General features: G+C 41.6%; 1 protein-coding gene across 1 annotated transcript in view; it reads right to left on the bottom strand.

Annotated features, from left to right (window-relative positions):
• The window catches only part of LOC111864055 (disks large 1 tumor suppressor protein), a gene marked incomplete in the record, with an annotated part of 824,637 nt that overhangs the window by 747,225 nt on the left and 65,248 nt on the right, over positions 1-12,164 (bottom strand).

The following is a 12,164-nucleotide window of genomic DNA, read 5'->3' as shown; positions in this document are numbered from 1 at the left end:
CTCTTCCCGGGGGTAAAATGGCCGAGGGGTGAAGCTGACCACTCTTCTCCATCTAGTGCCGAGGATAAGAATACGTGGCACTATACATCCACTCGCCGGTCACGGTAGCCGAGCGGTCTAAGGCATGTTCTGTCTTCGCTCTTTTGGAAACCTGGATCGTGGGTTCGATTCCCATTCAGGGCATGGATGTTTAGTTTGTGTGTGTGCGTTTTTCTGTATTTGTGTACAGGTAGAGGCCTTGCGACGAGCTGATCACCCGCCCAAGGAGTCATACCGAATGTGTAAGATCTAGAAAAACCGAAGTGAACGGAGAAGTTCATGGAGGTAGGGCTAGGCCCACTGGGGCCGTAGTACCAAGAAAAAAAAAACAAAAAACAAACATCCACTCTCCCTTACGTCTTCATTGAATAATGCTTAATTAGTTAAGCACAAGCACAACTTTACCTTTATGCTCGTATTCTTTCTGTTGCAAGAATAAGATGTATTGGTATTCACAGCAGCTAAAATAAGGTGCCGAAACGTCATGTACAATTCTGATCGTGTTAAGATGGTGGACAAGATCATTATCACGTGTGGTAAGAATGTTAAAGAGAAATGATGACGAAACAAATATTCAGGTTGAAGGGTTGTTTCCTATAGTAAAGTGAAATAAATACAACAGACTGAAACAACTTTAACGTAATTAACAAACTCAACTGCATCAAAACGGTGACTACAAACAGAACGACAGAATCGTTTCGAGGGCATGTATCTGCGTTGTTGCCTTTTTACTGTATGATGTCCCGTACTCATTCATAGGTAATGTTTTGTTCGAAACGTTGGAAAACTGTGTATTTACTCGCATTCAGGATTCGTGTTGACAGTAAACTTGTTATTAGCCGAACTGGGTTAATGACGTTTGTTATTACAAAAGCATTGTAATGTACACTACAATATTTAGTATTAAAAAATGAAGCATCACTGTGACAGTAGAAGTATTCACTTGTAAATCAAAAGTAGCGTCCATCACACGGGGAGCGGCTTCAGTTGATACCAGACTACAACAAGTTTTTCCTTCCTATTCAGACTGTGTTTAAAAACAGAACTACAGTGACAAATTCCGGCGATAGTTAGGTTTAAATGCCAGGCGTGTCTGACCGAGTTTTACTCAGAAAATATGTTCGCAGTTACAGTAGCATACCTGCGACAGTTCTTTTCTTCAACCTAGAAGTCTTGCCGCTAGTCTCAACAAACATTCTTTTTTTTCCCCCTTGGCTCTACAGCCCCAGTGGGCCTAGGCCTACCTCCATGAACCTCTCCGTTCACTTCGGTTTTTCTAGATCTTACACATTCGGTAGGACTCCTTGGGCGGGTGATCAGCTCCTCGCAAGGCCTCTACCTGTACACAAACACAGAATAAAGCACACACACAAACTAAACATTCATGCCCTGAATGGGATTCGAATCCACGATCCCGGTTTCCAAGCGAGCGAAGACAGTACGTGCCTTAGACCGCTCGGCTACCGTGACCGGCCAACAAACATTCACAAACCTATATAAACGGTAGATTCTAAAGGGTTATGATGATGGTGTATAACACAGAACTACTGGGTTCTTCGACTTTTGCCATCGTCCGGTATTCTAGAAAACAGAGAACACGACGTTTCGGATTGTTACCTCCCGCCGAATTAACCTTGTCTCAGGTGATTAAATAGCTGTGTGAATCTGACAGGGGCTGTCCAGTGATTAAGATTAGCTCTTTCTAAAGGGCACAACTGAGTAGATGTCTTACCCCTTCGCATCAGAACGGAAAGAGATGCAGTTTCCGAGAAGTCGTGTTTTCAATTTTCTAAAATACCGGACGATGGGAAAAGTCCAAAATACCCAGTAATTCTCTATATTTAAACGGAGTTGGCCAACGGTAAAACTGGAAACTAAGAAAAGAAGTAACTCATATCCTCTTAAAATGCAGTCAGCACAAGTCAAGCAGTATGAAACTCTCCTGGGAGAAGCCAACGTTATTTTTCTTGTCCGTAAGGAAACAACAAGCTTAATAGCGTGAAGTTTTTCTGAAGAAGATAATTTTCGCACAGTAAGTGAACTTCCAACTTACCGCTGTGAGCGCCCCAGCACCAACATTCCGGCCGAAGGGTGAAGAGGGAACTGAGGACCGTGGTTGTGATATCGTCACCATCGTGACAGATTGCCCAGGTGTACCACTTGACCTCTGGTACGTCATACAAGAACATGAAGAAGTAGTCAGATGAAAACTTCCAGTCGATTCTGAAGCAGTTTCAGAAACGCAAGTCATAAATCCCTGACTGACTGCCTTTGGGGGCCTGGTCTCTAGATACAATTCGGACTCCATAATATGCTTGTCAGCGTCAGAAAACTCTTGACTTGGCTGACGTGTTGGCATGTAATCACACGCTAGCATCCGGCCAACATGTTACTGAGAACAACCGGGGTTGGTTCATCTCATATAGCTACTTGTTCTACGCGTTGGTAGAAGAGGCTCAGGTTCTGAGTTACAAAGTGGCGCGTTATCCCCTATAGTAGTGGGATCCGGTAACTCCGATACACGTAAAGAGCACGGTGAAGAGCAGAGATAGATGTTGCGCTATGTTACTATGTTACTAAATAAATAACGTTAAATCTTTACATCATCGTCAACAGCACAAAATAAATTACTACGTTTAGGCGAATTGCTGCACCTCTTACTGAGCAGGGCGGTGTAATGACTTCTCTACAGAAATGTATTACAAATACAATACAAACAGGCTTACCTGGTTATTTGTGCTGATGTACTTCCCGGGTTTTCCTCATAAATATATTAAATGGGCGAAAAGTCCAAATACTGAAAGGGCTGTCGGTTACTGGTATTCATATACTTGTACTTCTCAGTTTTCCTCAGTATTTCAAGAGTAATATCATAATAGCACTATTAAATATGATGCATACTATCAAATATTAATCTGCTAACAATTCACAACAGTCTCATGACTCATTCGACGCTGTATAAACTCCCTTTAAATAATTTGCTCCGTGTAGCATAGTTCTTGAGATATCAACAGTCGCTCAGTTGCTGATAAATGTTTTCCTTTCCATTTGTTGTGCGGGTGTTTTCTGAGCGATAATGTAGATACCATAAAGAAAAACACACAAATGTTAATCGACGCAAGCAAAGAGGTTGGTCTAGAAGTAAACACAGAGAAAACTAAGTATATGTTACTGTCCCGTCACCAAAATGCAGGGGCAAAATCATGACATAAAGATAGGAAACAGATGTTTTGAAAATGTGGCACAGTTCAGATATTTGGGAACAACGATAACAGATCGAAACCTGATTCAGGAGGAAATTAAGAGGCGATTGAACTCGGGTAATGCTTGCTACCATTCAGTCCAGAAGCTTTTGTCTTCTCGTCTGTTGTCCAAAAACATAAAAATTAGAATATACAAAACTATAATTTTGCCTGTGGTTCTGTATGGGTGTGAAAATTGATCTCTGACATTAAGGGAGGAACATAGACTGAGGGTGTTTGAGGAGAATATTTGGACCGAAGAGAGATGAACTGACAGGAGGTTGGAGAAAACTGCATAAGGAGGAGCTTCATAACTTGTACTCTTCTCTAAGTATAATTAGAATGATCAAGTTAAGGAGGATGAAATGGGCAGGTCATGTAGCACGAATGGGGGCGACGAGGAATGCGTATAGGATATTGGTGGGAAAGCCAGAAGGAAAGAGACCATTTGGAAGACCAAGGCGTAGGTGGGTGGACAATATTAGAATGGATCTTAGAGAGACAGGATTGGATGGCATGGATTGGATAGATCTGGCTCAGGATAGGGACCAGTGGAGGGCTACTGTGAACACGGTAATGAACCTTCGGGTTCCATAAAATGCTGGGAAATTCTTGAGTAGCTGCAGAATTGGTGGCTCCTCCAGAAGGGCTCACCTCCATGAGTAAGTAAGTAAGTAAGTAAGTAAGTAAGTAAGTAAGTAAGTTAGTCAAAGACAGCCTGAAGGTTCACTGCCGTGTTCACAAGAGTCTGACACTGATCCTCAGACGACGCTAGATAAAGGCAGTTCGTAGCCTCATGACCTAGTCCTTTAGAGACACTTTTAACATCATAATCCAATTTACTGCTATATGCTCCAAGTGGTTCTTCCTACCAGGTTTTCTAACCAAAATGTTCACTGTCATTTCTTAACTGTGCCATGCGTGCCCCGCAAATCTCAGCTCCACAATACTATCATCCTGCGATACAACGTCTATCGTTTGGTGGTGATGCAGTTACTGGTATGAAACTCCCATCTGGCCAGTTCAGTACGGAACTCTTCGAGAGATCTGGGAGGAAATTCATGGAATGGGGTATAACTACTATCGAGGCATGTAACGGGATACTCCGGACGTTTCGGTGAACATACTTCAAGACTGGGTCTGATGGCATTAACGAACGAACATCACCTAGCCATCTAGGGGCTTGAGGGCAACTTGTGTCTTGTCTCGCAGAGCCGTGGATCATGTCTGACGACAACAGAGAGCATTTTCTGTGAAGGTTCAGGTGAGAGCGACATAGTGATATGTGTCTCAGGAAGAGCCAATATAAGAGTAACAAATATATTTATTTCTGTCAGAAAAGTATTTGTTCACTGCCGTTTTCAACATGCCTAAGAGGAGGAGGATAGGAAATCTGGCTACAGCTAACGCAGTAAGGTAAAGGTAACGCTATCCCTGTAGGCATTGAAGGCCCATAGGGTTGTGAGACGTCCAAGCTCTCACATTTCCCCTATACAATCGGCTCACAGATGGCGACAAGGTTGTTAGCCTTAAGTGCCAGCCGCCCTTTACAACCCAGGAAGATTTCTGGTACTCATTTCTGTTAGAGGCTGAGTCGACCCCAGGGCCACAGTGTGGCTGGAAGGATTAGGTCAATTGAAAAATTCCATCTCATCGGAACTCGAATCCGCGACCTTCTGCCTTGTAGTATAGAGCCTCAACCAACTACGCTACAGGGTGCCCCCAGCTAAGGAGCGCTTTCAGTTTTAGATTACTTTTCAGTTTTGGCAGTCAGTCACAGTCCAGCAAAAGTGGAGTATACAGCGCTTTCAGTTTTAGATTACTTTTCAGTTTTGGCAGTCAGTCACAGTCCAGCAAAAGTGGAGTATACTAAGTCTGTATACTGTAACAGATAAGTTGTAGTTACGAATGTTTTCTTGAACAAATCATTAATGAAGAACATAATATTCATATTCAATAGAGAACCTTCAAATTCCCACTCCTTCGGAAACATGAGAGTGGAGGAAACGCAATAAACTCACCCGGAGCGCGGGTTATCCTTTAACTTATTTAATTTTTGAAGCCCAAGTGGGGCGCCTGGGTATAAATACATGAAGGAGCTCCATAAGTAAGAGCTAAAACTTTGTGATGATGGTACGTTACTACAAATGTTATGTTTTGGAACATTATCCATTGTCTTGTCTTCATCTAAAAACCGTCCTGTTTATTTTTCAAAATACAATGTTTCGGAGACTGAATTCTGTCTCTGTCTTCAGGTAAAACCTACTCAGTTGGGCCCAATTGATAGAGCTAGTCCCTATCCCTGGAAGACGGAGACAAAATCCAGTCTCCGAAACGTTGAGCTCCATAAGGTTCATGGCAGAAAATTGATAAGTGCATAAAACCTTCTACGGAGCTTAGGCATATCCAGTCTGTTGCAGTTGGCAGCAGTGATATGGGGATAATTATTACGCCTTGGGCAACTGCAGTTGGATTTAGCGGCTGGAATGACGGTAACGAAACAGCCTTCGACAGCAGGACCAGTGCACACCCTGACGCATTCGTGAAGCTGTTGAAATTACATAATATTTAAAATACTGAAATTCAATTAAGAATGGCAGGAATTAGAAACGAATACTAGACAGGCTAACTTCACTGCCAACTACCGATACTAAGAAAACATATTCTAGCTCTTTCCAGATTTTAACACTCACATCTACGCTGCATCGCCATGTTCCTTCTTTCTTTTTTCCAAATTTTAAATTAAAGTGGAGTCCAACTGGGTCCCCTCGGCACGGCGGCCACTGATTGGCCTGCCTCGGGTGACTATGATGATGGAGAAATTGGTGGAATAAAGATTGGCAGGGGAAACCGAAGTACTCGGAGAAAACCCGCCCCAGCGCCACTTTGTCCACCACTAATCACACTTGACCAGACCCAGGATCGAACCCGGGCCGTCGCGGTGGGAAGCCAGCGACTAACCGCTTGTTCCTCCTTTACTTTCGACACAAAATTATATGCCACAGACCTAGAGATATTACCACCGCTGCTTATGACTGTCATCATTACTATCAACAACGGCGAAATGAGTTTCTTCTCTGTCTATTGGAAGGAGTCCATTTTAAAGTTCCAAAAGTTTAAGCCTTGAAGTCATAAAAATTAAAACGTCATCATAACTTAATTCTTATAATCACAATTTTGAGTCCGAACTGGAACCCGCAACTTCACTATACGGTTCTATAACTTTACACTCTGACGAAGTAGACCAAGACTAAACTGTCTCATACAAATTACAGAAGTGTTCACATTCAGAGCATGTACTCATATAAGTTTTAAATGTCAGGTTTCAATAGTTAATTAAACCAAAATACTGTGTGGTCGTGTTATTAGTTGTAATTTTCCTAAACAGAATGCCTTTCATAAAAGGTAAATATTTTCGAAGGTGACAAACTAGGAAGACTGTATTAGGTTCTCACCTCAAAAGTACGCAAAGCCGACAGGTTGATACTGTTCATGACAGGAAGTTAAAAAGTATAAAGTCGAGGTGATCCGTTCTTCGTGCAGAATTTTATGAAATTCGGCCAACAAATGTTTATAAAATTCATTTTCGCAGATAAATTAGGGAGGTGCAGAATAAAAAACACACGTAGATCATTATTAGCGTTTCAATTAATTTCGTGGAGACTCCATATTGGTAATTTCCGTTGACAGGGAATAAAAACATGTCAAGATAATGTGGTTTTGAGGTTCATATATAGTATTACAAAAGTCGATCAGTAAATGTGTACAGTACTGATCTTCGTACATCAATCATAACGGAAGAACATGTGCGTCGTTATTGAGATTTTGCAGGAGGAACATTCTTCCTTATCATCCACGAAATGGAACTTACGCCGTCGGGCCAGGAGCCAACACAATCATTCTACGTGTATGTCAGCCATAATGCTGGCCCTCAACGATGTCTGCGAAAGCAACACTTCTCTGTATGAAACTTTCGAATTCCACCCGGGGCACGTTTGTTGCGTCATTCTGTATATGACAAATCCCTATTATCTGAAAGACTGTTCCCCTATACTGGGATGTTATACGCCGAACTACAGATATAACCAGAGATAATCAAAATTAAATCCTTGAATGATTGACATGGAAATGCGAAAGAAGAGCGTCAACAATTACATACAGGCTGGACTCTAGGAAACCAAGTGTTCTTCTCATAGGATAATATAGTATATCCATTCTAAGGGTATATTTACATAAACTTTTGATTGTAAAACAACATTCTACATTTTACCTTGTAAATACCATATCCGAATCGGGAGTGTGAGGAGTTATATCGGGTTTCATTAACGAAAGGCTAGGGGCGCACGTTGCTGGGTTCCTTCCGAATTTAACAATTTCCAATGAAGAACCGCGCATGCTCAGTTTGAACATGAAGCCAATATCCACAATAAAATTCCACGTAGAGCACGATAAAGGGTAAGAATTTTGTGTTTTCTGGCCTTGCAGTCTTGCTATTGTATCTGCTGTTGGATGGCTCACAAATATTTAAATCACTGAGCCAATTTAATTGGCATAGAATATTATGAACGTGTCGATAACTGGAAACGAAACTGTTTTAGCCTATTTTATAATGTTTCCATGGTACTGACACGAAAAGTCTAAATAAAACCAAGATAAATATGTTATCGCCTTCGCGGGTTGAAATTCGAAAAGGTTGGTATATGAATAAAAGCCATCAACATTATGGTTTGAGCCAACATATTCGATTAATTGGAGTCTGAACGAAAAAGTAACATCTCTCGTGTTACAATCAATCACTGCACTCTAGTAACGAATCTAGAAGCTGTAAACACGGTCAAACACGCAACAATAGAGGAGGCCGTGTTTTTAGTGACCGCGGTGACGTCACGCAGCGGTGGGTGGTGGTCACGTGACATGTTTCCTGTGATGCGTCTCCGTTCCTCGGCTGTATAAGCGACAGAATTCCTTCGGTTCTGGGACGAGTCAGTTCTCGGTAGGAGATAGCCACGGGTAGTTCGTAGTTGAGGAAGAGTACAAGAACTCAGGCTGTGAAGATTTAACGTGTAATTTGAAGACTCTGTGTGTGCTGTAGCACAGTGACAGTGGGAGTGTGTGATTTAGTGAGACTTTCATAGTTCCTGTGTTATAAATGCGTGAGGACTAGTGGAGATAGACTGAAAAGATTTGTGTGGAGTGATTGTACATTGTGTAAATCAGCAATAATGTTTATTTGTAGTTACGGCCAGTATAAGTATCCAGCAAGTCAAATTACGAATCCTGCGTCTCAGTCACTATAACACGTGATTTATATATACGTAGTTCGTACCGAAAGTCATTTTTTTTATATTGCCTGTTTATTTACAATCTATTCTATAAAATACGAGTATTAAGTAAATTTAGTAGTCAATACAGTCAATGTAGGTACTGTCGGCCAATGCCGGTTCACCTTAGGTTACATATGTAAGTCTTCGGGCCATTGTCTTTTGAGACTTCTTGCAATGGTTGGTTCACTGGTGAGCGCGGCAATCAGTTATGATTCCTGTTTCTGTACATGTTGGAAGTACAACGCACGCAGTCACAAGGGAAGGACACAACATACACAAGAATATAGGAAGAGTACTCCCATAGGAGAGGATTGACGTAACTCGCGAATTTGAAGTGTGACATATGGATGATTAATCTTGAAAAGAATTAATATATAAACTTTATTATTATACATGACATACAGAGTTTAATCATTTTATAAAGGAGACATGATGGCATACAGTGCAAGTGTTTGACGTAAATGAAACCACACCTGAAGATGGCACATTGGTGCCGAAATATGTATTGATGAGAAAGGTGAAATTGTGTGCACTGTAAGACGTAACAAATACACATAATGAACGCGAATCAGTGCAACAGGACGCTAAAATATAACATGACCCGCAGGATCACTGTTGTAATTTTCTGGATCCTTACTTCATCAATATAAATTAAGTCCAAAACCTCACATCCTATTTCGTTATTATTCGTTTTAATATTATCTTCCAATCCATGCCTAGATCTCCAAATAGCCTATTCTTACGAAATTTCAGCCCAAATTTTGCACACATTTAGTTTGCCCGCCTCGTATCTCCAATCTCCTCCATCATCGCCACAACGTTTGGTGATATATACAGCAACCCACATTATGTGCAGAGTACACATGCCAGCTTGTAGTGCTCTTTCAGAATTTACGTTCATGACTCTGTATCTATTCTATTTATCCATTTAATTCCAGGGGATGCCTTGCGTGGTGTGATTAATGAAACCATAGGGCTTAGGCCCAGCTTCAGTTCGAATAACCTATTAACATCTGTCGGGAGAAATCGTTAAATTCTTGATAAAATTAATGCTATTGTATGGAGAACTCAGTATTGGAAACTTGTCCTGCTGTCAGTGGGCTGAACAATGACGGCCGTTTTATGGAAAACACACGATGGGCTACGTGGATAGGCATTTCATGTCGGCAACATAACAAGAGTAAAATGGCGTCTGACTGTATCAGCAGGAGATTACTCTGAATATATCAAGTTTCGCTTTCGTTTTGCACCGCAATAAAAGCGAGCCAGTGTACGTATATAAGCCCTTCTTCCTGATCGATTGCTGTGTGCTGTGGAAGCCCGAATCGAACATGTTCGTGATGATGTTTGAAGAAAGAAAAAAAAAAAACAGTTGAAATTTACGTAGTTTTATCTATCTGTTTGTTTTAGAATCTGCGCTACTGAAGACTTGTTCACACAATGAGCCTCCAATAAACAAAACTGAAATGAACAGAAATGAACACGTACCACGTACAACTGACAATGGGCATGGTCGATTTTCAGACTCCGGATTCGCCCGGTGGGGAATTTGTATAACGCTTGTTTTTCTCATTTAAGCAGAACCTTTATCGCTACAAAGTGTGATGATTCATTGATGAAATTTCCGCTCCATAGGCTAAAACGGTGAATAAAGCCGGGGGGGGGGGCGAGGTGGAGGACATTACGTAACGAGGAAGCCATTGCTGTGTACAGTACATCTTGTGCTCCGAACATTACTTTCAAAATATTACGATGGGGTCGGATGAAGGATACAAACAATATATAGACCTACTGAAGCGCAACAGACCACTGTAGGTCGCGGTGCAAGGGCCGAGAATGCCCACCCCTTATACATATAGGCCTACAGAAATTTTGCAGGGAAATGCGTATATCTTGAAAGCTGGAAGACCTATGAGATAATAGGACAATACTAAAACGCATCACAGGTATACAGTTGTGGCCCAGGGAGAGCAAGAAGATGGCTTGTTGTTCGAGGACGGGATGGGCTAACATGTTCAGCACCTGATGATGACGATGATGATGGTGGCGATTTGAATTAAGTGTAGGCGTATTATGATTAAGTGCAATTTCGGGCTTCAATATTAGCATTCTTTCTATCTTCATTTCTCCCGTTTTTGCAGCACACTTCCTCCCTTTATTTCTTTCACTTTCTCTCTCTGCCCCGCATACTCCTCCTCTTTATTTCTTTCTCATTCTCCAAAATATATTCTTCCCGCTTCGTGAAATTGAAATCTAGTTTTTCCTTTCCACAGAATTAAGGGTAAGAACTAATCGCACATCACTGAATAATTTAATCTGTTTTATTCGGTACCTTTCAACATAAGGGATCCACTTGCTAGCCTCGCCATTGATTTCCGGTTAAGTTAGTGTAACGGCTAAATTTCTTTCGCTTTCAAACTTCAGAAGTAGAACAACAATGGTCAGTTAACATTCCCAATTCATTCAATTTATTCGTCACTTAAACGCTCTGTGACTATGAGACATACCTGGGTATACACGAATGAGAAGCAAGGCTGACTGTGGCATCCAGGACACAAACAACGTTGTAGTACGGTTCAGGCACTTACCTGTAACAAAAGAGCAACATGTTTCTCTCAGTATGTGAATTATATCGCCATAAAAATTGTGCACTGCACTAAAAGTGATGTACGAGTAACAGTCTTATAATCATGTGAGTTGCATATCTTCCCCTGAAACTGAACTAAACACAACAACCACCAATTACTCATGAAATTACATCAGTTAATTATAAGGCACAAGTAGGAAAATCCGCTTTATATTGTGACGGAACAGTCCATTGCTTCACAACGGCTCGTTCCAAGAACGTTTCGTAGCAGCGAATAAACACAGAATATAACAGACGGACTGCTGGAGAAAGTGATATCTCTTCGTTTCGACCCGAGTTATAAAAGAGAATTCACTCATGAATTCATTCGAAGGCATTTGTAACAGAGTTCGATGCCAGCTGTGGAGTGTTACCTAGCGGAAACGGAAGCTGAAGAAGTGGCCGATTCGTAAATCAGAACCAAGTGAGTCACGCAGAAGAGAAGACACTCGTAGTCCGGTAGGGAATGGAGCGAGTCTTATGCAGTCATTGATTGTGAGCTGTTACAGATGACTTTAATTGCAATACAGATGTCAATAAATCCAATCCATAACCGTTATTATTAGTCACGGAACCCCGGACAAGTGACAATATATTTCTTGTACTTTGTGTATGGCCACAAAAATATTATTTTTAGAATTTGTTTATCTATCTTAATTATTCGTATCTTATAAAATAACGCTGTTAACTCAGATTACAGCCCGCGCCATAGCTCAAGCGGTCAGTCGCTGGCTTCCCAACGCGGGGGCCCGGGTTCGTTCCCGGGTCTGGTCGAGTGGGATTTCTGGTGGACAAAGTGGCGCTGGGGCGGGTTTTCTTCGAGTCCTTCGGTTCTCCTCTGCCTATCTTCATTCCACCAAATTCTCCTTCATCATAACTACCCTGGGCAGGCTACAATAGGCCAATGAGTGGCCGCCGTGCCGAGTGGAACCA

This window comes from Cryptotermes secundus, unplaced genomic scaffold, assembly GCF_002891405.2.
Source record: "Cryptotermes secundus unplaced genomic scaffold, Csec_1.0 scaffold655, whole genome shotgun sequence".
NCBI classification, from domain to species: Eukaryota; Metazoa; Arthropoda; class Insecta; order Blattodea; family Kalotermitidae; genus Cryptotermes; species Cryptotermes secundus.
The sequence above is the reverse complement of the archived record's forward strand: the minus strand, read 5'-3'. Positions and strand labels throughout refer to the sequence as shown.